Source organism: Anser cygnoides, chromosome Z (assembly GCF_040182565.1).
Source record: "Anser cygnoides isolate HZ-2024a breed goose chromosome Z, Taihu_goose_T2T_genome, whole genome shotgun sequence".
NCBI classification, from domain to species: domain Eukaryota; kingdom Metazoa; phylum Chordata; class Aves; order Anseriformes; family Anatidae; genus Anser; species Anser cygnoides.
The window spans coordinates 52,064,799-52,091,766 of NC_089912.1; the positions used below are offsets into that span (position 1 = coordinate 52,064,799).

At 34.0% G+C, this 26,968-nt stretch overlaps 1 protein-coding gene across 35 annotated transcripts in view; it reads right to left on the minus strand.

Moving 5' to 3' along the window:
• PTPRD (protein tyrosine phosphatase receptor type D) overlaps nucleotides 1–26,968 on the minus strand; it is a 1,327,869-nt gene that overhangs the window by 529,499 nt on the left and 771,402 nt on the right. For all 35 annotated transcript variants that reach the window (XM_066988380.1, XM_066988378.1, XM_066988352.1 and 32 more), the window contains one exon: nucleotides 23,857–23,879. The gene's annotated coding sequence lies outside the window, so the exon portion shown is untranslated. The remainder of the gene's footprint in view (nucleotides 1–23,856; nucleotides 23,880–26,968) is intronic.

Below are 26,968 nucleotides of genomic sequence, written 5' to 3' on the forward strand. Positions count from 1 at the left end.
CCTGCCCCTGCCCCTGCCTTCTTTCTCTTTCTTCTTTCGCTTTCTTATTCTAATAATCAGTTTTCATTTAGATATGAGGTTACTTCTACACTGATTTAATTTAATCATTTTTTACTCTAAAGGATTCTTATTTAGTAAGTTAAATAAATACCTAAAATGAATGGTTTCTTCTATAGGTCTCTTCATCAAAGTAACAGAAAAATGTCTTTTGAGATTTCAAATGCACTTTTCAAATAAGGGTAACACCCATTTGATAAAAATAAGTTTGAACTTTTCAGAGTTTTTTTTTTTATCTATCTATTTTTTGTCTATCTGTCTGTCTATCTATCTGTCTGTCTACCTACCTACTACTATTTCAGCTCACAGGTTATCATTATGGACTGGGACTTAGATCTCAAAAATATCTGGATTTCCCCTGCCTTCTCACTGTGATACTGAAGACCTATGTTGGTTGTGTCAGTCCCAGAAACTGCTGTCCAAAGAAACTAAGGGTTGATCTATAGACTGGAAAAGTAGGTAGCTACAGAAACACTGTAGAGTGTGGGAGATAGTTTGTCTGTCAAGGGGTCTGGTTAAGGAATGAATTCAATGTTCAAGACCTGATATATAATATCACAGTGAATCTCTGAAGACTTGTTCTTTTTCTTGTTTGCTTACCTGCTTGCTTACTTGTTTTCAAGCCTGAACTTTACTATATCCTGTGGAAATCATAGAATCACAGAATCATACAATGATTTAGTTTACAAGGGGACTCTGCTGATCTTCTGGAAGAATTTGCAGGGCCAGCTTAGAGCATGTTGCACAGGTTGCTTGTTAAGTTTTGACTATCTATAGGGATGAAAATTTCAGAGAATCTCTGGAAAACCTCTTCTAAAATCTGATTAATGTGATCAAGAAATTAAGCAGTGTTTGTTAGAAAGATAGAAACAAACAAACAAACAAACAAACTAATTAGAGTTTCCTGTATGCCATCATGTATCCACTGTTTCTTCTGTTCTCTTTGTGCATCTCTGAGAAGAGTTTGTCTAAATTCACTAGATGCTCTCATTAGACAGGAACAAAGTCTGCCCTTAGTGCTGTCTTCTCTTCTTAAACCAGAACAAATCCCAGGGGATTGTCTTCAAAATCTTTTTGTAGATTGAGGTGAGGTTAAGTGAACCCTGGATCCTTTTATTTTTTTATTTTTTATTTTTTTATTTTTTTTTTAAGATGTACATTTTTCTGTTACCTACTTCAGCGTTTGAAAGACAGTTTCCATTGAGAATCACGGAATATTTTGAGATTCTAAAGAAACTATTACTTGTTTTCAGTAGTCAGTGGATAACAGAAAGGCTGTGGATGTTTTCTAAGCTCTAGTAAAGCTTTTGATACTTTCCCACAACATTCTCATGAAAAAACTGGCTACTTACAGACTGTATGGATGTAGGTTTGTCTGGGCGGCTGTGGAAGTTGTGGTGACTTGAGTTAAATCCAGTTGGTGGACAGTCACAAGTAATGTACCCCAGAGCCCAGTATTGGGTCCAGTTCTCTTTAATATCTTTATTAATTATCTGAATGAGGATATCAATTCCACCCTTATGAAGTTTGCAGATGACACTATGTTAGACATGACTGATGATCTGCTTGAGGGTAGGAAGGGTCTGCAGAGGGATCTGGATAGGCTGGATCGATGGGCCAAGGCCAAGTGTATGAGGTTCAACAAGGCTAAGTGTCAGGTCCTGTGCTTGGATCAAAACAATCCCATGCAATGCTACAGGCTGGGGGAAGAGTGTCTGGAAAGCTATGCAGCAGAAAGGGACCTGGTGGTATTTACTGTTTGATAGCCAGCTGATTATGAGCCAGCAGTGCACTCAGGTGGCCAAGAAGGCCAACGGCATCCTAGCTTGTATCAGAAATAGCGTGGTCAGCAGGACTACGGAAGTGATTGTCTCCCTATACTTGGATCTGGCGAATCTCAAATACTGTGTTCAGTTTTGGGCCCCTGTCGACAAGAAGGATATCGAGGACAAAAGGAAATGGCTTCAAGTAGCACCAGGAGAGGTTTAGGCTGGATATTAGGAAACATTTCTTCACTGAAAGGGTTGTGAAACATTGGAACAGGCTGCCCAGGGATGTGGTTGAGTCATCACCCCTGAAGGTATTTAAAAGACGTCTAGATGTGGTGCTTAGGGACATGGTTTAGTGGTAGATATGGCAGTGCTAGGTTAACTGTTGGACTTGATAATCTTAGAGGTCTTTTCCAACCTCAATGATTTTATGATTGTATATTTTCCATCTGGCAAACTAGAAACACAATTCTTTTCACAGAATAATATTCAAATTTATGTCTGCATCCTTCATGGATATTTCACTAGTAAAACTATGCAGATTAACAGCATATTTATATATGCTAATATGCATATATATTGCATATATGCACTAATAAATATATGCACTAATATGCACTAATATATATGCACTAATAAAACCATTCAGATTAATAACACTTTGGATATCATTAACATAAAAGAAATAGTATCAAATTGCATTGATCGTGGCATTAACACGATGTTCTCCATTCAGCTGTGTTTAACAGTTATCCAAGTTTTATGCAAGAATTCTGCAACTTGCAGCCCTAGGGTCTCACAAATCTCTCTAACCTGTGGAACAAAGTATTTGTTTGCAAAAACACAACTGTTTTTACAGAATCTCTGCATTAATAAGCCACAGGACCAAGATAAATATGATGTTTCATATCAGTAACATTCAGCTAAACAATGGGTCTTAAGAACCTCATACACTTGGGACAGGGAGGATCAAATATGGGGACATTGAGGAACAGATCTTCTATGCCCTATGACAATGTATTAGCTGAGCACTGTGAGCAGCTTAGCAAGTCTGTCCAGTCCACAGAGCACTGGCCTGCCTCAGAGAGGTCTGAGATTACTTCCTCATACGAGGCAGATTTCCCTGTAGAAGTTCTTTTGACACTTCTGATACTACCTGTACTGAAATATGTCTCTTTATCTATCTGTCCACCATATGCGTGGTGGGCCACCTGCCTCATTTTGGAAATACTGACAGAAGATGCAAAACACAGTAAAGAATATATCACAGACTATGAAGTTCAATAAATATATTGTTTATCTAACCTTACATAAATGTGTAGACAGAATGTTCTAAGTAGTAATTAAGCTATAAATTTGAATGGGAGATATTGGATATTTCTATACACTTATATCCTTAGGGAGTTTTGTAATACAAGACAAAATGTCTAGTATTTCCAAGTGCAAACACTTCATGATAAACATTCCCCACAGAGATGCCTTATTGCTATTACAAAAAGGTTTTGTTATAGAAAGTCTGTTTCTACAAGGAGAAGATGAATTTGGTACTTTAGCATATTAAACAGCACTTTCATCAGAGTGTACAGTTCACAAAAGATTAATCTATCCCCTTGGAATATTCATGAATCAATAACAATGTTCACTAAGTCCAACCAATGTTCCTACTGTCAACTAAACTAGGTACTCTACATTTTGATGAAGTAGAACTTACTCCTCAGAAATTACATTTCTGTATGCATTTATACTTCTGAAGGAAAGGGAGGAGTGGGGTCTCCATGTTTCATTCATGCTAAGCTCTGTCAGATATTCTGTATCTTGTTATTATTCAAAGAACGCAACTCTACTGAGGTTAGAGCCAGGTATAATCTTTACTTCTACTGGAAATAATATCAGAATAAAAACTAGGAGCCAGTTTCCAGAGGAGATTATTACTAATGCTAGTCATATATACATTGTTTAATTATAAGGTCATATTGAAAAAAAAAAAAAAAGATTATAAACTTTGTCTTTCTGCTCTAAAATTTGGCTGAGTAGTTTTTGTAAATTAGTTATTCATTGCTTCCTTTGTTTTGTTCTCTAGAAGTCCATTTTCCTAAAAATTGGCTTTATGCCTGCACAACTAAAAGTAATGTATCATATTAACATTAGCATGTTAATACAATGAAAACTAATTAGAAATACAGCAAATACATGCTAATCCAGATAACAGCTTCTCATTAACAGGCCAAGATACTTCTGTTATTTGTTGCCCTGCATTCATTTCAACTGAAATTTTTAATAAGTCTACTTCTCTCAGCTCTCCTTTCAGAAATGTATTCTAGTCTGGGTGGAAGCATTGTGATTTATTCCACCTCTCCCTGATCAGATGAAGAATGAAAGCAGGAACAATGCATCAAAGGGTCTCCTCTGTTCATTCTCAGAGTAAGTCGTGATTGCTTCACAATGTGATAAAAATTCATACTGAACTTTATTGTTACAGCAACATTTCTCTCAGTAAACTACAAGGCTCTTGGTCTATAAAAGAAAAGGTTTGTGAGGTCAGAAAAGATCATCCTATTAAGGGAAAGTGATCTTGATTACAGAGCTACTTAATGTTGAACGTCTGCTGAGGTTCTATTATTCCTCTCAAATTCATATTATGTGCAGGAGCACAAAAGGCCAAAGTTATGCTAAAGTCTTCCAGCAATTTAATTGTACCAGAGGCACTGTATTAGAAGTTATAAGTGTTTTACACCAAGGCACCTCAGTCACATAGAATCATAGAATCGTAGAATATCCTGAGTTGGAAGGGACCCATAAGGATCATGAATCCAACTCCTGGCACCGCACAGGTCTGCCCAAAAGTTTAGACCATGTGACTAAGTGCACAGTCTAATCTCTTCTTAAATTCAGACAGGCTTGGTGCAGTGACTACTTCACTGGGGAACCTGTTCCAGTGTGCAACCACCCTTTCGGTCAAGAACCTCTTCCTGATGTCCAGCCTAAACTTCCCCTGCCTCAGCTTAACACTGTTCCCGTGGGTCCTGTCACTGGTGATTACAGAGAATATGTCAGCTGCCTCTCCACTCCCCTTTGCGAGGAAGCTGTGGACTGCGATGAGGTCCCCCCTCAGCCTCCTCTTCTCCAGGCTGAACAGGCCAAGTGACCTCAGCCGCTTCTCATATGTCTTCTCCCCTAGGCCCTTCACCATCTTTGTTGCCCTCCTCTGGACACTCTCCAACAGTTTAATGTCCTTCTTGTACTGTGGTGCCCAGAACTGCACACAGTACTTGAGGTGAGGCCACACCAGCGCAGATGAATTGCTGAGAACCATAGGAAAAGGCAGGTTGATGTCAAAAAGAAAGGAGGCTTGCCTTTATGGCTGCACCTCTGGCATCTGCAAACTGTACAAAATCTGTGGGAAAAGAGCTAGCAGATTATGGTAGGTAAATTTTCTGGGTAGTCATTCATCTCCCATCTGAATTTCAAAATACTCTGTAATATTGACATTAAGTTCCGGGGAAGGGATTCCAAATAAATGAGTGCTAATTGGAGTGGTTCTTCTAGTGCTTCTAGTAGATATTATATACAGTTAACCATGCATTTGCCAGGGGATAATGTGAAAGCCAGCTGTTGTAAGACACCATCTGCAAAAATGCCCATCCTGCCCAATCTATATGCAGATAGAAGAGTTACAAATTTACATAGAATAAAACAGTGAAAAACACCGAAATGGAGTCTCTCTTGTCTGAATCCTGCCTGAAGTAGTTACCCCCTGCTCATGTAAGTGGAGGGGACAATCGGTGTGTAAGTGTCTTGATATGCTATTACTGAACCACTAAAAGGAAAAAGCAAGCTGAGCAGGCGGTGTAGCTCTTCTGAAAGCTTTCATGTGGTTTCCAGGGAAACCTATTTTTCAGTTATTTGCACATTCAGCACATCTGGTTCATTTGGACTCTGGCTTTTTGAGAGTGATGAATGTGTCATGGGAAAAATGAATGGGAAAACAATTTAAAGAATTAATGGGATGGAAGGAGCATAGGATTATTTAAAAAATGCAGCTACATTTTCCTTCTTTCTCCCTCCCTTACTTCTTAAAACAATAATAATAAAAAAGACTTTTGGATAATATTTGCTCTGCATTTTGCAAGGCTTTAGGACAGTCAATGAAGTCCAGCCCCCTACATGAAATTAATCATAATAGATGTGGAAAATTTGTATAACTATATATTAGTGTTACTGACACCAGTAAGGATCATTGACTCAAGTGTCTACTGAAAGGCAAAAAAAAAAAAAAAAAAGAAAAAAAGAAAAAGAAAAATAGGCTGAAGAGAAATGGAAATTATAACAAAAAAAAAAACAAACTATACTTCTTTATGTGTTGTCAGAAAACATTCTATTATTCTCAAAAGAGAAATCATTTTATCTTCAAAAGAACTAAAATATTGCTGATGGTCTAGATATAAATAGAATAGATAGAAACTAATAAGGCAAAAGAAGACCATTATCTAGCCAGTTGGTCTAACATAAGGATTACACATTAAAGGAAGATTTGTAATACACAAGTTTTGAAGTACTTGCTGTTTTTATTACAAGTGTTAACTTACTTCACTTGACCCAAATTTCTTGGAAATCAACAGGAATTTTCTATTGTACTAGAACAGCTTTTAGCTTAATGACATTGTTTCACTTTAGAGTATTGAATGCTTTTGGCATTTCTGTTTGCGCAGAGAGCTGTGCTAGGCAAAAGGTACAAAAGAGACAGAGGTTGAGACTGTTATTTTCCGGTCGTGGAAACTGATAAAATAGCGACAAAGGAGGGCTCCTAAAGCCTCCCATTATTTGATAAAAACACCTTTCTATAAAGCAAGGCTATATAGATAGTTCAGAAGTTTCAGTAATTCATATATTTAGAACATTTTCATGAATACTGAGCCCTCACATGTGTGTTTAGTCCATTTTTGAAAATACTGACCTCTATGCAGATGACAATTTCCGAACTATTTCCATAGCATAACATAGACTACACAGATTGAAATATGCAGATAGAATGACTCTATATCTAGGAATAATCTGTATATATAGAAGTCTGAAATCCTTAAAGTTAAGATTCCAGTTATTATGATATTTTTGAGAATTCAGAATGTGACATAGATTAAAGGAAAGAGGAAAGTCCCTGTAACAAACTACCCACAATCTCTAGTAGTTTTATCAGCCTTAGGGACAGAGCACATTGAAAAATACATGTCAAGTCTGCGTACAACTATGGTGGTATACTCATATTTGATTTTATTTTTCTTTCTAAGTGGGGAAGTAATCATCTTTTAAACAACAATCATTTAAAATGAAAGATATAAAAAAATTTCACATGATCATGTCTTGTTCATAGTATTTTCATTACAGAGATATTTAGCACAGATTAAGGTCACAGAGGTACATATTAGTGGAACGTATACATTATATATACATTACATACTGGCTGAAGTGATGCAATGAAGTAGAAATAAACTCCACATCTTTTATTAACCTTATGTACTTATAAATTATTATTTTCTTTCTCTCAATTCCCTTTTTTTTCTTTTTTAATATTTATTTATTAATATGCCGTCATTCTTTGTCACATTCCTCATTCCTAAATTTTTGCTTTTCTGGTTTTGCTCAGTTGTTTTTCATGACTTACAGGGCCTTGATGAACCTGAACTATGCTATAAAATTCTGTAGAAAAAACTTTAAAAGAGTTGTATTATACACTGTTCTACCGAAAACTCTAAACTGTTTCTAAATGAATAAAAAAAAATTACAATAGTTTTTCTTCAGGAAATGAAAATGTGTCTTAGCATGTCAAAATATGAATGTTCATTTAGTATTCCTTCCTAAAATTAGTGCAATATTCAGCTGTGTAAAAGGTTTGTTATTCCTTATGCTTCACCTTTTTTGACTGAGTACTGTCACTATAAATCAATGCATATTTTTCTTTTAATAATAATACGATAATTACTCAAGAATCTTAGTATTTCACTGATCTCACACAAACATCAGAGTCTTTCTATTTCTTTAAATTAAAATTACTTTGGACTCTTCCAATTCTCTCATTTTATTTACAGCTTGTCTAGATTATTATTTTACTTCTTCATTTATTGGTTCAGCAGTACCTAGGCTTATTGAATGTAGTGTTACACTACTGTCTTATGGACAGCATAAAGATAACAACTTTAAAATATTTTTTAAGGTGGTAGCAAAGAGTTAAATATGTAAGAGAAGAAAACCATCTAGGGAATCAGTAACACTATTTGATGAAATGTGTGTAAAAAGGGAACTCAAGAAAACTAGTATAATAAAAAAGAAGCTCCATGAATATTTCCTCCCACCATCACTACTGAAAATGTTGTAAGATTTCTATATTTTCCACATTCTATGTTACAGTTATGTCACCTGCATCAGTTTAACATAAGCATAGAGGAATTATGTATGAACTAGAACAAATAGAGAAGTTAGATACTGGGACCAGATGGCATTCATTTAAGAATCCAGAAGGAACTCAAATGTGAAATTGGTGAACTCCTGCCCAAGGTGTGCATCCTACACATGGCAAAACCCACAATGTCAGAGGACTACTAGGTTGTCAAAGTAACTTGAATCTGCCAAAAGAGCTGTAGAGAGCACCCTGGGAATTAAAGACAAACGAGTCTGATTTCATCCCTTCAAAAGGTCTATAATTTAAAAAAAAAAAATTAAAATAATAATAATAATTAAAAAAAAGAGCACTGAATGCGTAGGTGAACTCAATCTGGTGGGAAAGAGCTAAAGAGCTAGCACATACTCTCCCAAGGGAAGGGCTGCCCCACTGACTTGCTGGGCCTCTGCAAAGTTGTTAAGCAGCTGGTGGACAAAGGTAACCCAGTGGTCATAACTTGGCTTTTAAAAGCCCTTGACTTTTTGACCCCTAACAGATGTTACTAGAGAAACAGAACTGCTTCAAGATTGGAGAAAAGCTCCCTTTTACAGATTGAGAACAGTTAAGGTATAAGATAAGTTAAGGTATAAGATGCAAAGGAAAGTATTTAGTAGTCTCTGCTCAAGATGGAGAAAACTGACACAAGGCACTCCCCAAGTGTTTGTAGTGGTAAGATGTGGGAGTATTGCCGTGAGGGTCGACAAGCCCCGTGGTTGGTGGGTTGGTGGTAGCATTGGACTCAGGAGTATGAAGCCATGAGGAATGCAAACAAGTTAGAAGGAACAAAGAAGTGGTGATTCATGAGATGCCTTGCTGTCTCAAACTGCTTGTTCTCCAAAAGTTAAGATACGGAAGTTGCTAAATGTTTGCTGTTGCTGGGCAAAGTTAACCAATGAATAGCTAGTGGGAAAGTACCACTTGTAGAGCTAATGGTATAAGAAGGGAGCCTGTCCTCAGCAAAGTTGTGGAAGTTATTGATCCCTAAACATATCCTGGTGTCCGTGTGGTCATTACACCACAGGAATAGTTTTGATCAATCTCTTCTGATGACATTCACGTTTGGGGGGGTCAATGGAACTGAGCTTTGTTGGGCATCCAAATACCATGTTGCTGGTGAGAATGTCTTCAAGCACATCACAAGTGAATGCATAAAAAGATGACAATCTTCAGCATAGATACATATAAGATTTCTAAGGAAAAATCAAAACTGCGCTTACTCCCTGGACTCCTGAAAACTGACTCCTCCCTGAAATAATTAAAAGATGCAAAGTGGTATTTACAAAAGCCAAGCAAACACATTGCAAATAGAAGGTGTAGCAAGAAAAGCATAGATGGTTTAATTCTGTTATTATACAAAATCTTGTTATGCTTGTATTGTAAATGCTTTGTGCAGCACTCTTCTTTGAACCTTCATTAAGATAAACTCAAGTCAAAAAAAAAAAAAAAGGTACAGCGTATTAAATGAGAGATCAGAGCTAGATAAAGAGAAACCAAAGACTACATTTTTTTTCCATTGGAGAGGAAAAGGCAGAGTCTGGGTTTGATGGAGGTTTGCAAAGTCAAGAGGGTGAAGCATAACATAAATATAGAACTGTTATTTAACAAATATTATAATTACTGTGCAGAAGGAGAAAGATATCAATGGAGGAGGTCAGTTTTAAATGGATGATTAATTTTTTGTTTATTTACTTATTTATTTATTTCAGTTTGTAACAAACATCAGGTATTTGTTACCACAAATTACCTGTTGAGGTAAATACAATCAGAAGATTTACAAAGGAATAAGACAAAGTTATGACAAATTGCTAAATCGATGCTAAAGAGAACAGGTAGGGACATATCTTTTAATATCCATAATCACGTAGTGTAGATGACAAGGAAGTATGAAAGGAATATATGGAAGCATTGTCTATTGTCCCTACCAGATAGAAAGTACTGTTCTGGACAAAGAATATTTCTGTTTGAATAAGGCACTTTGTATGTTCTCATGTAAACTGAGAGTACTCAGTAAAAAAAGTAGCAACATACTGAGACAAAAACCCCGTTCAGACTTCTTCTCCACACCTCAGCTCCTTTTTTGCTACTTTGGCTTAGGAGGCAAATCACACCACAATGAAAAAAAGAAAAAAATGGAAGAATTGCAACAAGAAAAAGAGGAGTCACATCTGTTTCTAATATATTTCTTTTTTTTTTTTTCTTTTTTTTTTTTTTTTGAAGGGAACCTGAAATATTTTATTACAGTATAAATTATTTACTTTCCTATAAAGATAAGTAAAGTCTTCTTTAATATTTTTGTTCTTTCAATTTACATCAACTACAAAAGAAAAATTAAAAACAATGTTTTGGCAACTGTTATTTTTCTTTCCCACGTTTTCTTATACTAAGGGTAGACAATGCAAAAACTGTTCATTTTTATAATTCTTTAATGATTGCCTGTGGAAAATGTAATAACATTTTTGATATGAAGAAGTTTTGTAGGGATACTTTTCTGCAGCGGCAAAGATAGAATTTTTTCTAACTGATTTAACATATTTTCATGAAACTTTTCTATAAGAATAAAAAAAGTATTTAAAAACAGAAAGCAATCTGATTTGAGTAAAAATAGAATTAATCTACTAATTATACTAGGAAAATTATTAAATGAAGATAAAATAACATCCCATAATTAATTTCTAAAGAGCTCTGTCTTTACTCATCTTTTGGAAACATTACATTTATGTAGCAGTATGTGATATTGAATTAAATATTAAGTTCAAATGAGACATTGACACAATGCAAATTGATATTTAAATATCCTTAAAAGAATGTGTAAAATTCAAGACATTTCAATAAGATGAGCATAAATTAACCATGCCAACAAAAACGTAAGATGTGATGGGGCTTATGTTTGCAAAGTTTGTGGGTTTTAAAATCCTTTTTATAAAGAAGTCACTTTGAATTTAATTTACCAAATAACAAATTTGAGAATGTTTGAGCCCAACATTATAGCTATTCAAAGTATCTTGAATGTGAAAGCAAGCATTTTAGGAATTAAAAATAAAAATGAAAAATCAATGGCAAAGTTAAACTCACAGTTCCACAGATTAGTATTAGTAGGTAAAAATAACTCCTTTGAAAGAAGAAGCTAAATAGTATTCCTGCACATGTTGCTGGAATATAGAACTGTGCAGTAAACAGCTTATTAAATCAATAATGTTTTACTATTATAATCTACTATTTAACTGTAACTTCAATGTTGGAATTTTATGTATATTTCAATATGTAGGAATGTAATATTGATACAGAATCAGGTTACAGTTTGGAGAGCTTGCCTCAAAACAAAACAAACAAACAATACAAACAAACAAAACAAAAGGAACACCTCTCAGACTAAACCACTGATTAAGCTAGCTTTGAATTGGGAAACAATGCAGTGTTAAGTATCACATTTTTTTTTATTTTTTATAGTTTGGTCATCAACCATGCAACTCAGAAATAGACACCAGAAGGGTTTATAATTTAGGCATAGTACACATGATTTTCATTTCTAAGTAGAAGATCACAGGATATGGGTGTGAGATACTGGTTTACACTGTCATGCTTGGTCACTTTTGAGATTTTTCTCCCTTTAATATTTATGTTCTGATGCTGATCACACTTTTGAAAACAAGATACAGCTGAGTATTCAGAAAAGTATGGTAAAATTACAAGTGAAATGGAAAAATATGTGCTTCCCATATAATGATTTTTGTTTATAAAATTTATATACAAAAAAAAAAGTCTACCTACAGCTCCAATTTCACAACATATGATCTGTCTTTTAAGTAATCTCTGAAGATCCAATATGATCTTTTCTACACTTAACAGAAGCATCACCAATTCACATATTTATCTATTTATTCTGGAAAAAGGAACTAGAAATAGTACCTGCATTGGACATATTTTTTCTTTAAAAGGCCCTATTTAACAAATGTTTCGTGAGGACAATAAAAAAATATAAATAAATAAATAAAAGACAGATTTTTCCTTTTTTCCCTGACATTTCCTGTTTTCCTCTGTCCATTTCATTTTTAGAATAGCATATTCTTTTAGCATGAGACACTAAATCAACACATTTTATACAATTCTGATAAACTGAAAATCAAAGATGCCACATCTACATATAAAACCATGTATAAATAAGGTCTACAATAAGAGAAAGGAAAATCTGCTACTTCCGTGGATGCAAAGCTTTTCTTCACTTCATAATTTGCAAATTTTCTCTTTCAAATGAAAAACCCTGAGAGACGGGGAGAAGAGAAAGATTTTGAAAGAGAGTTTGCCATCTATTCACAATATAGAAATATTTCTCTAATACGTCAAGTTGCCTATGTTGCAGGAACTGGTAGTGTTCCTCACTTCACCCAGAGCACTCTAAAGCAAACTGTATTTTATTACTAAAATCATAGCATCACAGAATCATAGAATAGCTTGGGTTGGAAGGGACCTTAAAGATACCTAATTACAACCTCTTTGCTATGGGCAGGAATGCTAGTCACTAGATCAGGTTGCACAGGACCTGCCCAGGATGGGGCATCCACAACTTCTCTGGGCAACCTGTTCCAGTGCCTCACCACCCTCTAAATGAAGAATTTCCTCCTAACCTGTAATCTAAATCTCCGCTCTTTTAAGAGGGGAGATTCCCTCTTGTATAGTCATTATCTGCCTGAGCAAAAAGTTGCTCTCTATCTTTTTTATAAATCCCTTTTAAGTATTGAAAAGCTGCAGTGAGATTTCCCCAGAACCTTCTCTTCAGGCTGTACACCCCAAAAATATCAAGGTTAAATAAATAATAAAATATGTAGACTATCTTTCCCTGTGTAGATAAGAGTTTCCAATCCTCCCTTCTCAAGAGGAATATAGATGCGACACTCCTAATGCCATGCTGAATCCTGAAGCTCATTTCTCCACCTGCCCTGGTAGAGAATATTAGTGCCTACCTGAGTTATATGTGCCAAGCACAAAGGAGAGAACTTTGGTTGTTGTGTTTTTCCAGTTTGTGTCTCACAAGTCTTACAGCCAAAATAATTTCTGATTCCTTGCTGCTTTCTTCACTTGTGACTTTGTATGTATACCAAATCTCATTTGGAAGTGATCTGGCCTCCCTTCTGTAGCCTCTGTGCAAAATGAAATACCTTCCATGATACTCTTTTCACACAATTTTCTATACCTTGAGAAAGCAAAGATTCACAGAGAAAGAAGGAAAAAAATAGAGCAGATTTGCATACGGGACTCTCTTCACTGTAGGCTGATTAAGATTCCCAAGTTAGTGAAGTGAAGGGAAGAGGAAGGGAAATGGACCAGTTTTTGTTGGTAAAACCTCACTCAAGGTCATGAGACCTTTAATTTTTCTATTACCAAAAGCTTCTAGAAGCAAATAGCCTAAACACATTCTTTAACGCAAAACACAGCACCAAACTCTCTTTGTTCAAATATATGACAAAACAAATAAAATAATAATAATAAATAATAATAATAATAATAATAATAATAATAATAATAATAATAATAATAATAAAATGGATAAACTTCTCCACTAAAGGATTGCATGTTCTCATACAGAAAATTTCAAAGACAAATTCAGACAAATTAAAAGAGATCCTATGGCTGCTTTTAGATTTATTTTTTTTTTTCTTATTTATAGCACCTTTATTCTGCTTTCAGATATCCATTAATCACAGGAAAGTTACAAAGGCAGAAGCACGCCTTCTCTCACACAGCCACTGAATGCCTAATATACCATATCTGTGCTGGTAAGGTAGGAATTTATGCCAGTAGATCACAACTACAATAAACAAAGAAATACTACCAGAACAAAAATATAGGCAATAACTTTGCTACATGAAAAAAGCCAACTGACAACAACAAACATTAGCACATTTCTGTAAATCTGGGTCACCTGAACGTTCACATTTTCTTTAAAATTTTCAAGAGAAAGATAGAATTATTTTTAATTGTGTGTGATTTAGAACTGGCTCCAGTTATTGCTGATTTATTTTCTGTCATCTCGAGTACACCTCTGTTGTGAATTGCCTCTTTATTAGCAATACTTGCTGTTAAAAGCTAATCTAAATTGTCCACCGATTTCCCATATATGCATAAGACTGTCTAGAATCAATTTTGTTGTCAGAAGCATGTAATTGGAAAGCAGTGTAGATGGGCACAAGATCCACCCACAGACAAGTGCAAAGAGAAAAATATACAGACGTGTAAGAGTACAATATTTTTAAACTAGCAGGCATTTGAAAGGAAAAACAATAAGCTTCCCATAGCTTTATCATTGTCATGTATCACAATACTTGTAATAAGAAATCTCTGATATTAAAGATTATCACTAGATGCTAACAGTGAATTATTGGATTAGATTTTAATGATAGAAAATATGGTCCACTACTTTAAATGTACACCTGCTATGTTTTACATATGGTCAGTTAGGCTACTTTCCTGTGCAATTCAGCTGGAAAATTTGGATAACAACAGAAGAGTTGATGTACTCACTTGGGAGAAATGTTTATATCCATATAATTCTGGTAAAAGCTACTTGGTAATACAGAATGTCTCCTCAAATTTCATGCTGACAGTTACCATAAAAGATGGAATATAAGCAAAATGGCTATTTTTCTCTAAGAAGAGCATTTTCTTTTTGGCTTAAAGGCTCACTAAAACCAAATGTGATATCAGGGAAGAAGTCACTCAAGTCATATTGCTCTTGTCTTCCTCAAGGACTGAATATTTATTGATATGCTTCAAGGAGTCAGCCTGCCATTCTGTTAATAATGCTGGAAAAGAGATGAGTGCAGAGACGAGAAGGAGACAAGGCAAATAAGGGAGGGATAAAATAATTTAAAAAAAGATCTATAAAAGCTTAAGACTTCCAGCTAAACAAAATCCCCATAGACATTACAATTCCTGACAGCTGCACAAAGAAGAATCTGCAGTGGCAGTAGCCAGTACTATATAACAGTGAACCATGTAATTTACATCTTAGTGAAATTAAACATAGTATAATGGTTTAGCTTCCAGGCAACAATACTATTAAATTTGCTGTAGCAGATTATGACATCATCTGAAACCGCAGGATATACTTTCAAGCCAGCTATTTTGCTTGCAATATGTACTGTTTTTCTGGTTAGTTTTTCATTTAGTTCATTGCAAGGATTATATTTTTCAATGGCTGCACATGCCATCCAAAATTATGGCTCTCAAATATCTGTGATCCAAAGTAATGTCACTTAGGGAATAGAAATGATTTTATTGTAGGGGGAAAGCATGCCGATGTTAGTAAATTACTCAATATCACTCAAACAATAGTTGATATGCTTGTAATGAGTCTTTTCCTCACTTCTATTACCCAAGATATTATTTCTTTTATATTCTATGTGTTTTGCCAACATGTGCTTCTGAAATTTCTATGCTTGTAAATTCCTACTGGTATTTAATTGCCTACTAATTCATACTGAAACTACCAGGAAGGAGCTAAGGGACTGGGATGCAAGGTAAATAAACAGATTGTACATGAGGAATCTGTTGAGGACCCTAGATGGAAGTGAAAGCATGGATTTTCCCTCTTGACAACATCACCTCGAAGGATTTTCTATGATCAGGGTATCACAAGTGACTGCCTCAGCTGCTCAATGGGTTGGGCTCTGCTTCTCTGATAGCCTGCCAAAAGTAGTTACACAACATGAATATTTGGAAATGGTAGGGCAAACCGCAGTAAAATGCATAGTCTTGCATTGACAAGAATAGTCATTAACGTTATGTCCCCCTAAAATGTATATACATGCTGAACTACTCATGCAAGTGAATCTACTAAGGGAGTAATGCTGAGTATATATGTAGAAATTTAGGACAGCTTCTCTTCTTTTGTTAACATTAATAATCAGAAATGTCTAAAATCAGTAACTTCTAACTCAACAATTTTGCCATCCTCATCCCCTGGTTTTGTTCCATAAACTAAAGAACAGCATGACAAAGAAAATATATACAAGGTATTGGAACTTTTCCAAGTTACTTAAGTCTCTATCTCTACATACAATACCTATGACATTTCATGCAACCGTATAACTTGCAATATTTATCTGAATTGCATAAAATTGATATGTATGACAATTTCCCTTTATCTTTTTAACTAAAGCACTGAGCTGATTTATTTTTATGTTTATATAAAGACTATTATCTGCTGGAATACACCAGTAGACATCAGGCTTTAAGTGTTGAGAATTTAAAAGTGAGTGAGAGTATGCATAGTCTAGAAGAGCATCGTAGCACAAAGGGAGTATGTGGAGACCTCTCATCCATAGTTTAGAGAAATCATGAAATAGTTTAACAAATTTCTATCAAAAAGAGAAATTATTTCTTTAATTTTTGCTTTATATTTTGGGGAGAATGGGAAAATGAATAAGATTAATATTACTACCTTTTAAATATTACACTATTGTAAAGATTTCTAATGTGAAATGTTGTTCTCCATGTACCAAAGCCAAGAATTAAAATAATTGTTTCTTCCCCTGAATCCTTAATTTTATGTGATAAAAAGAGCCATTACTGATTTAAAGAGCAGCATATTACAAACACATGCTGTGACTCAGCAGAAATAAAAGAGAAGTGACAAGCAAGATTCTGCTCTGACAAAAGAAAGTCTATACTTCCTACATTTAATAATTTTTCTCTTCCTGTTGATTTCAGCAGCACTTACACATACCAGCAACCACAATATGGAGTTGTTTGTTTGTTTGTTTGGTTGGTTTGTTTTGTTTTTCTGTGAAGTCTATCAGGGTGACTCTGAATAGGAAAAAATAAAAATGAAATAAAATAAAAAACAAGGTAAAAGTTGCTCACTGACAGCTAGATTATGGACAATCGTGTTTCTTAATTTTTGGTGAAAAATAGACATTCTAAAAATACTTGCTCTTTAAAGATACACAGTTCACTAATACATTATCCAAATTAGTAGCATATATCTTTTGATAAAAATATCACTAAATTATTGATAATGTAAGGTGGATACTCCACATCTATTAGACATTAGAACTTTATTTATACATCCTGGAAATCAAAGAACATGCAGAAAAATTATCATTCATAAGATGTGAAAATCTTCTCTTCTCTTCTGTTGAATGCAAAATGCAAAAGCATTTGCCAGTGTCCCTTTAAAGATCTTAGTGTTATGACTAAAGGGACTAGAGAGTAGTCATAACAGAAACTAGAGACTAAACATAGATGAGAATTTTGAGAGCACACAGGTTTTGATTTTACATTGACTTTATTAGAGTCTATGTCATCTGTTCTGTCTCCTGAACATGATCCTAAACCACTGCTTGCTCCAAGTAACTGTGTAACTTGACTATATGAGATTCAGCATTATTATTATTTTTTTTTCTCTATATCAGCTCTTGGTTTAACTTCAGTATAGAAACTAAGAGGAAAGAAAAACAAACAAACAAACAAACAAAAAAACAACACAGAAACACTTTCTGGATGGAGCTGTGAAGATAGACTACTAGCTTTCCATGTCGTTTCTGACTGGCAGAGCTGTACCTTGATAAAAGATTTGTGTTTTCAGTGCCAGGAGTCTACAGACCCAGTGTTCATTGACATTGAATAACAAAAGTTGATCCCTGTTTCTTCGATGTGTTTGACCAATCCCAATGCCTTAATTTGGTTCATTAATTAGCTAAATGTAGGTATATTTTTCCCCTTCAGTACTCACCTGTCAGAGAAGTATTTAATCAAATATACACTCTCTTTCATCACTGAATTCAAGGTATCAGGCTACTCCGTAGGTAGTTTGCCTTTTGCACACAGTATTGTGAAAATAACGAAAACTCAAATGTATCTGTAGACTGATGAGAATTTGTAATCATATTCCACAATATGGCTGTCTGCTTTTTCCAAAGTTTTCTGTTACGTGTAAAATATTTTTTTCTAAGTAACATCAGGATTTGACGTGTAAGCAGATGTATTCACATCTTTGTATGCCAGAGATTATATGTTATTAATTTATTGGTTTTTAATAAAAGCAATAAGAAGTAATTCCTGGTAAGTTCTCAGCTACCTCTAAATTTGTTTGATGCTTTATAGTAATGCTTTTACGTGTGACATTAGGGGAGTGGTGGAATTAGGGTCATTTCAGGTAGAAAAAAAAAATGAAGATATGCTCTAGGAATGCACCTGATGTAAGATTTAGACTGGTGGCAGCCTAAAGGCAGCCCCTTTTCAGTATCCACAGGGTCTTTGAGTATTAGCTATCTCACTTTGCAAAACCAGTTCTATTGTGCTGCACCACTGTGGCAAAACACATGAGTTTTCTGCCTTCTGCACAAAGAAAGGTAATTTGATCTCTGTATAGAACTGCCTTTTCCAAACTGCTCTTAGTGGTTCAAGCAATGCAAAAATACTGTATGTGCGGAGGACAGCAGGTCAGTGTTTCCTGCATCTTCTGAGACCAGCAAGATACCTTGCAGTTCTTGCAGCTGCCACTGTTATCTAAGTAACTGCACTTGATGCATCCATTCTTGTACTATGACTTCTTTCACCAGCTAAGTATAGTTTCTACATAAAAAGGAATGCTTGTAGATAGAAACAGTGCAGTGGCTCATAAAAAACCTGAGACTATTGCAATCTTGTCAACAAAATTTCCATTGAGATTTATACTCCTCATCTGAACCTAACCAAAATTAAACAGAACACATAAATTCCAGGGATGAATATGGAATTCACCACTGTTCCATCTCTATCATTATTTCATCGACTTTTCTGATAGTACGAAATTCCCAGTTCCTAAAGCATTTAATAATGGTGATGATTATGATGATGGTGATGATGATAATAATAATAATAATAAAATCTATCCAAGGTGGTGAAGAAATAATTGCATTAATTCAGTTTACTATAGGACAGGTAGTGCCTTTCTAGCCCATTGAATAAACATAGGGCAAGTCACTGAAAATTGTGATTATTAGAAGAGAAACAAATATGTGTATGAGAGACTGATGGTCAGGTAACTCTTTTGATTATCATCCATAAAGTTGCTTCTAAGCAGGCTTTAAAGAGATCCAAAAGCAGACACATAAAAATAGTGAAAACAATGGCCATAAAGAAAACCCCAAAAGTATTATCTGTAGATCCCCTTCTCTTCTACCTCCCTCAGTATAAGCGATACAGCATACTGTTATTTTGTTAATTCTAAGATATTTTCTCCCTTATTTCATGTATTCTTTTATAGCTCTTGATATTGAAACTGTTGTTTGCAAAAGCTAGTGAGTTGATTAATAGGTATTTTATATGTCTGGTATCTCCTCATAAAAGACGGGTAAACTTATTTCAATTATCATACCACCAACAAGGATGCAATCTGTTCAAAATGGCTGTTTACGAATGGTTGCTTTGGTTAATGGCTGTTTTCTTTGTGTGGGAAATGAAATATAATATTATTAAACAGAGATATTCAGAATGTTGTGTCAACTTATCCATCTTTCTGATGTTTATAGGTTTAATTTTTTATAATGTTTATTCTATTTTATGGGCCCAAATGTTAAAGTATCACTTATTTGGAAGGATCTAATTTCTTTTATTTTTGTTTTAATGACCCTGAATATTAACATCCATGAATTCATGTGCAATCAGTGCAAAAAAAAAACCACCACCACCAACAACAAAAAAACACTGTGGTAGGTACTCTATTAATTCTATTTAGACAAACATCATAATGAGGGAGGTAATGAACTAATGAGTTTTTTATTTTGCTTTGTTTTGTTTTTAGGTGAACTATCAAAGCGTTTACATACATGACTAAGGCTGTCTTATTTGCTAGTTTTGTTTTAACAATCTACCTGTAAAATGTCTCAAATTGTTGCATGATAATCTCAACACTTATGAGAATTCCTTGTAGGTAAGAAATAAAGAAGTGCACATGTAAGACAGAATGGGTGAAAGGGAAGATATGAATGTGGTAATTAAAGATTTTACACAAAAAATAATTACAAAGTATGTTAGATATATAAAATAGTGGCAGAAAGCACTACAATACAAATTAATCCTCCCAGAATTTATTAAAGAATAACTCTTTACTTTGGAAACAGGAACCATTATAGAATATTTTTGTCAGTTTCACTAAATAATATTTTGTAGGCTAAATATATCAGAACAGTTTGATAAACCATTTATACTTTGTCCTGTTTCAGATACTCAGGTATTTAAGCCTATAATATGCAGATTTGACTTCCTATTCAAACAATTTTGAGGAATATGAGAGGAAAGCATATTTCTTGAAATCATAAAAAGGTATTGAAATATGAAGTTTTATAAAAATTGTTAACAACTTTAAAAACTAAAGTTTTTCACAGGTGATAATACATAAGGAAGACAGAATTTCTAACAGATATCACATAGATATTCCCGCTGAGTGAAAATTTCTTGCTGCCTCTCCAGAACTATAAAACATATAGACTCCAGAACTGCTGAGCAAACTAGTTTGAACTTGCAAACTATTAACAGGGAGTGCCTCCTTTATTATCTTCCTTCAGATCCAGAAGGCTTGAGAAGTTTGAAGAATTTGGTGTGAAAGTCTACCCCTGAGTATTTTCACTAGCTTAGTTTGCAAAACTTGCTTACTACTCCTGTTTTCTGCTCTCTTATAACAGCTAGCAGTTTTTACCAGCAGCTGTAGCTTTTCATAGTAAATGTGGTTGTAGTTCTTCAGGTAGTTTGATAGCATCTGATTCCCTCTCACATAGCTGCTTCTGCACTACTTGGTTCTTGTTATGCTTCAGCTTTTCTCCAACAATTTAATACAGAGCCTTAGATCAAAGTTTTTCATGAGGGACAGTAATTCTGGTTACCTAAGATTAAATAGTCTGAGGGAAACCTTTTTTTTTTTTTAATTTTTATTTTTTATTTATTTTATTTTATTTTTATTTTTTTTTAATTCGCTGAAATCACTATCTCTAAAATAAGGCCAGTGTCTGAATGTCCCGGGTCACTTCGAATTCTGCCTTTGAAAAGCTTATTTTTAGTTCCAGTCCTGCAAATTTCTCCTTGTAGTTGTAACGTGGCAGTATTAGGAAGCTAGGAAGCCCTACTGACTTCACTAATACTTTCTTGAACTCCAACGACTTCAGGTGCAAAGGCTACCTAAAATGTTATATCTTTTCATCTCGGATAAACCTAAATCATTTTGGTTTTGGTTTCTGATATGAAATTAATGAGAATTTTAGTCTATACTGCATAGATAAACATGCTGGAAGGGCAAAGAAAGGAGGTAAATAGGACAATTTAAAAACAAACAGAGAATTGAATTCATTAAATTTATTGGATGAAACAATTTAATGAAGAAAAATGCTAATTAAATTATTAAAATCTAGATTGCAAGTAGTAATTAAAAAGACAGTTGCTATGCAACCAAAAGGATTTTTGTGACAGAGTGCAAAAATATATTTGTTAAGTATGCTGGTATTTTGCTTTGACCTTTTTCAATCACACACCTGCCCAGACTGTCTGTAAATGCATCTTTTAGAATGATAACATAAAAAATATCTTCAGGGTTAAGAAAAAACATAGTCTGTTTGATTCAGTTAATGACTTTTGTTATGTTCAAAAGGTTAAAAGTAAGGAATTTATGACATAAAAATAAATACACATATATATAATTATGTATATGATTTTTATGCTGATGTTCCATCATCTCGAAAGGATGTGTAACCTTCTATTCCAATACAGGGCCTGATCCTATAAAACATAGGGATATTAATTTTCACAATGTAGTGTATGAAATAGACCTCTTCCATCCTGAAGGTCTTAAACAACAGTTAAATCCGTTACTTTTATCAGAAACATAAACAACTGTTGTTCATAATGACTAGGGGCAATTTGTAATTGTCCTGGAAAAATGAGGGACAAATTTTCTTATTTTGGAATACCTACACTAAGATGCAGCTTGATTTCTGTTAGAATTTCTATTTTTACACAAAAAGATCTCTGATGTGATTATCTGATACTTACATAAAGTCAAGAGGGGACCAATGTACAGATAAACAGTATCTGAGAAATAATTTTATTTCATCTGGAGAATTTAAAGATTCTTTGGTCCACTGTGCTATTCAAATGGGAAGAAGATGTGCCTAGAGAAGTTCCAGGTGCCCCACCCCTGGAAGTGCGCAAGGTCAGACTGGATGAAGCTTTGAGAAACATGGTCTAGTGCAAGGTGTCCCTGCCCATGGCAGGGGGTTTGGAAGTAGATGATCATCGAAGTTCCTTCCAACCCAAACCATTCTATTATTCTATGATCTGGTTTGCTGAATCTTTAACTCTCCATCTTGTGGTAAGGCACAGTATATCACAAGCTGGTATTTATCTGCTGTGAGACAGTTCTGCCTGCGTCCTTCATTTCTCAGGGCTGATTACCAGCCATACGATCACCTTGAACTCTGTTCACTTTAATTCCCATTAGTCCTGCATTTAAATCACTAATACCATGGAAATGACACGAAACCTGAAGTGGATATAGTCGATCAGCTTCAGACCAATGTTAGATCACCACTACCATCCTATGCCCAGGAGCAAAGGACTTGTTGTCTGTTAAATCCCAGTTTCTGCACTGCTTCTTGCTTCCTGTTTGTACTTTGAATTTCCAGTAAGAGAGGGGAGCAACAACGATTCACTTGGGAATGTATTTAGGAACCTGAAAAATTCTGTACTACTTAGCCGAAATGGAAGTTTTTCAGATATGCAGTCATATAGAAATTTTCTTCCTATTTCTTATGACTATTGCAGAAGGTAATTTAGATTGTATTATCCTACAAAGACATAAACACATCCTGACAACATGAAGCTCTACAGCTAAAGTTAAATATTGTGAATATTTTCTACCCTTATATTAAATGAGTAATTATTGATAGAGTAAGATTACTGTAATAAAATAGAGCACTCCAAAATTATTGTCATAATATTGAAGTTAAAAAATAACTTTTGAAAAGATATGTTAAAAAAGCTATTATTTTTTCTCCAGAAAACATCACTGAAACAATTGAGATTCTCAGCACTATAATATAACAGTTAATGAGTGAAAATGAGGTATAAGTACAACACAAAATGCTAATTATAATTTGCGTAACCTTATACACCTTGTTTTGTTGCAAATCCACCTGGATAAGACAGGTTCAATACTACCATCAGTATACAGTACCTTCTTCTCTCTGCTTTGGCTTAAAGAAAATTGTAGAGGTCTGCAAGGAGAAATGACTGTGTTCCACTGCCTAGTGAAGTTACATTTCCTTAAAATCTTTGTTTTATTTGGACCCAGATCATACTCAAGTACAACATACAGGCAAATTCAGCCTTGAAAGATACACCCTGTAACATGATATTATGCTTCAGAATTATTTGTAAACTAAGAAACACTGTTGATTTTACGTTAACATTTTATCCATCAAACCGGCTGAGAAAAAACAGACTAAACTTTCACTGTATCCACCGTAGGGAGTGACTACCAGATACAAATCATAAGAAGAATCACAGTAACAAGCTTGAATATGCTTGACCCTGAGTATGCTACTTTAATCAATAAAATCAGTTTCCTACCTCAACTTTGTGAATTCCAACTCCTGTTAAAATAGAGAAAGAAAAGGATTTTCTCAGAAGGAAGCAGAGAGGAAGAATTTGTTTAGCAAATACTTCACTGAAAACAAGCCAACCACTTTGATAGCAAGGAAAATTGCGTTAACTAAACAGTTTCCCTTATATCAACACAATGAATGAAATACTTTTTTTTTTTCTATATTTTTTCTATATATAGTCTCAATCTGTAAAGTCTTAATAATTTATTTAAAAATTCCTGGTAACACCAGGACATACAAAGTGAGGTATATATATATATATTTGTAACAATGGAAAAGGGAAATAGGATAATGTGAAACCAGATTTGCAGTTGAACTAATAAATGGAAAAAAAATACATAAAAGTTTTAGCCTAAACATACTTCTAACTCACTACATGCCTGCAGTTTTATTCCTATCTCGGAATATATGGTCAGGAAAGAGAAAATGTAAAATAAAAATTTTAATAAAATATGTGTGGAGGTGAAATATAATTTACTACAAACTGCAAACAATTTAAAGAGATTTTCAGAAGGATTAAATTTGGTTACCCACTTAAATTTCCCGGCCTATTTAGCACATAAAATACTGTTGCCATAAAAAGCTTATTCTCCCATCTTTAGCTACTTCCTAATGAAGTCATAAAGAATTCCTAATGAGGAATGAGGAAAAGTTGTAAAGCAAGCACAAGTCTTGGACAGAACATAATATGCATATACAAATTAGTATTTAAATCTTCTCTCCATTTGCATGTCATTGGACTCTAACAAATATCAGGACACCCATATCTAATTTCATCTTTAAAACCTCAAACTTAGTTTGACAACTTTATCATATTTTCCTGGGATTTCAGTTTTCTAGAGGCTAAAAGTATTTATTTAACTCTTTTTATTTGTAATATTTATTTTCAGATCAGAAAACTAGCAACTGAAATGCTTGGTTTAACACATTTTAGGGGGGATTTAGAATAAAAATAATAATTGTTATTATTATTATTATTGCCTATAGATTACTTCAGGTGTTATTAAAGGACTGGATAGAGTCTCTACACAGCAAAGTAACAAAAAGCAAAAGCACAAAACATGTAATCTTGTAACTGTAAATGTAAACAATTTTTTCTATTTTCTTAATTTTATTGTGAATCAACAGCTTATATTTAACAACATCTTCAAATCCAATTTTTGGACTGTAGTTTGCAACAAATTATTGTAATTTTATTTTCTGTAAGACAGTGGCCTGCAAAAATAGTGTGCAGAAGGTTCAGAATTCTGCAGAAAACCACTTCATATTTACATTTAAATAAAATAGTTGAATATTGCCATCTTTCCTATTAACACATCTGCAGGAGACCAATAAAAACCCTCTTCCTTTGTATCCTCTCACTGACTCAATTTAACTTGAGGTGTAACAATGTCAGAAAAAATCATCAAAAACTCAAGAAAAGGAGCAAGTTTGTAGAATTAGAATTTCATATTATTGATGGAATCTGTGCTAATTTTCTCATCTTTAAAACTTAATCTTGTCACTTCTATTCTAATTATTGTTTAGACTCAATGTTATTTTTCCTCACCTAATAACATCTTTATTTTACAGAGTGTATAACATAACATCTTTATTTTACTGAGTGTTTGGGATTTTATGTATTTATATGACTTTTTTTTTTTTTTTTTTTCCTGAAATGCATTATAGATTCTTTAAAAAACCCTTTTCAGAAGGCTAAAAAGGGGTCTGAATATCTGGGCAAATAAGTCATGTAAAACTCTGAAGACTTTACTAATCTCGTACAAACTTTCTTTACTGTGCAATTCTATTTCTGTTTCAAATTCTAATTGTAGGATTTATAGTTATTTCTGTTTACAGTTGAAAGGATATATTTTTTTTTAACTTTGAAATGTCAGTTCATTTTTATTTTTTTTCTTTTTAACTTTAGATATCCATAGCCAGTGGTAGTCAGTATTGCAGTGAGTTTTGTAAAATTAGTTATTGGTGAAACATTGTACACACATTAGGTAGATCACCATTTAGTGACAAATCTGGATCATAATACAACACTGTTAGAAACAATTTAGGAGAAATTGCCACCAAACAAAGAATGAGATCATTTTTTTTAAGATAGCGTCCTGTATAAAGATCCCCACTAAGTCCTGTGTAACAGAACAATGACAGGGTTCCAAAAACAATGTTATTAAGTTTTAAAATATTTAAAAAATAAATAAACTATTGAAAGACTAAGGTCAATAGTACACTTCTTGACAGAAAGGTAGGGTGATCTATAGTGAAGAAGTTGTTTACAGAGAGATCAGTGACACTTAAAAGATTTGTAGCTCAGTTGTGCAACATCCTTGGTCTTATACCAACCACTGTAGGAAGATAAAATTATTATCTATGTATTGGTACATGTAAGAAATTACAAATTGAAAGAAATATTAAGTAGAGAGACAAATGTCACATTTATTTTTTATTTATTTATTTATATATTTATTTTCCTGTGATGAAAACATATAAGATTATCATGAGTGAAAAAACTCTTCTGAACAACTCAGGATTCTTCCCTCCTTCTTTTTTCTCTCCAGCACTTATTTTAATCTTGATTTAGCCTGAGACAGACTATTTATTTATTTATTTTGCAGAGAACCATGTTTCATGCTTAGTCAGATCAGCCAGTAAACCACAGGTGGAAAGCTGAAAAAAGCAAGCTTATGTGTTCAAGTGTTTTAAGTATCAAGACAAATTTGAAAACCTGTTTAGAATAAATAAAAGAGCTAGAGTAATAATAATAATAATAAAAATCAATCATTTCAGGTAGTAAAAAAACGCAGGAATCCCTTAAAAAATGAAATAACAAAGTGTAATCAGTGATAAGAAAGATGTTTGGTTTTCTTATGAAAGTGAGTTAGAGCTCTGAGCAGACCCTATTTTCCTTCTCAGTGTTTGGAGCAAAGTTCACTACCAGAAAATTCTCACTGGTGCCCTCTGTTTTTGTGTTGTTTCCCTTTCCCTTTCCCTTTCCCTTTCCCTTTCCCTTTCCCTTTCCCTTTCCCTTTCCCTTTCCCTTTCCCTTTCCCTTTCCCTTTCCCTTTCCCTTTCCCTTTCCCTTT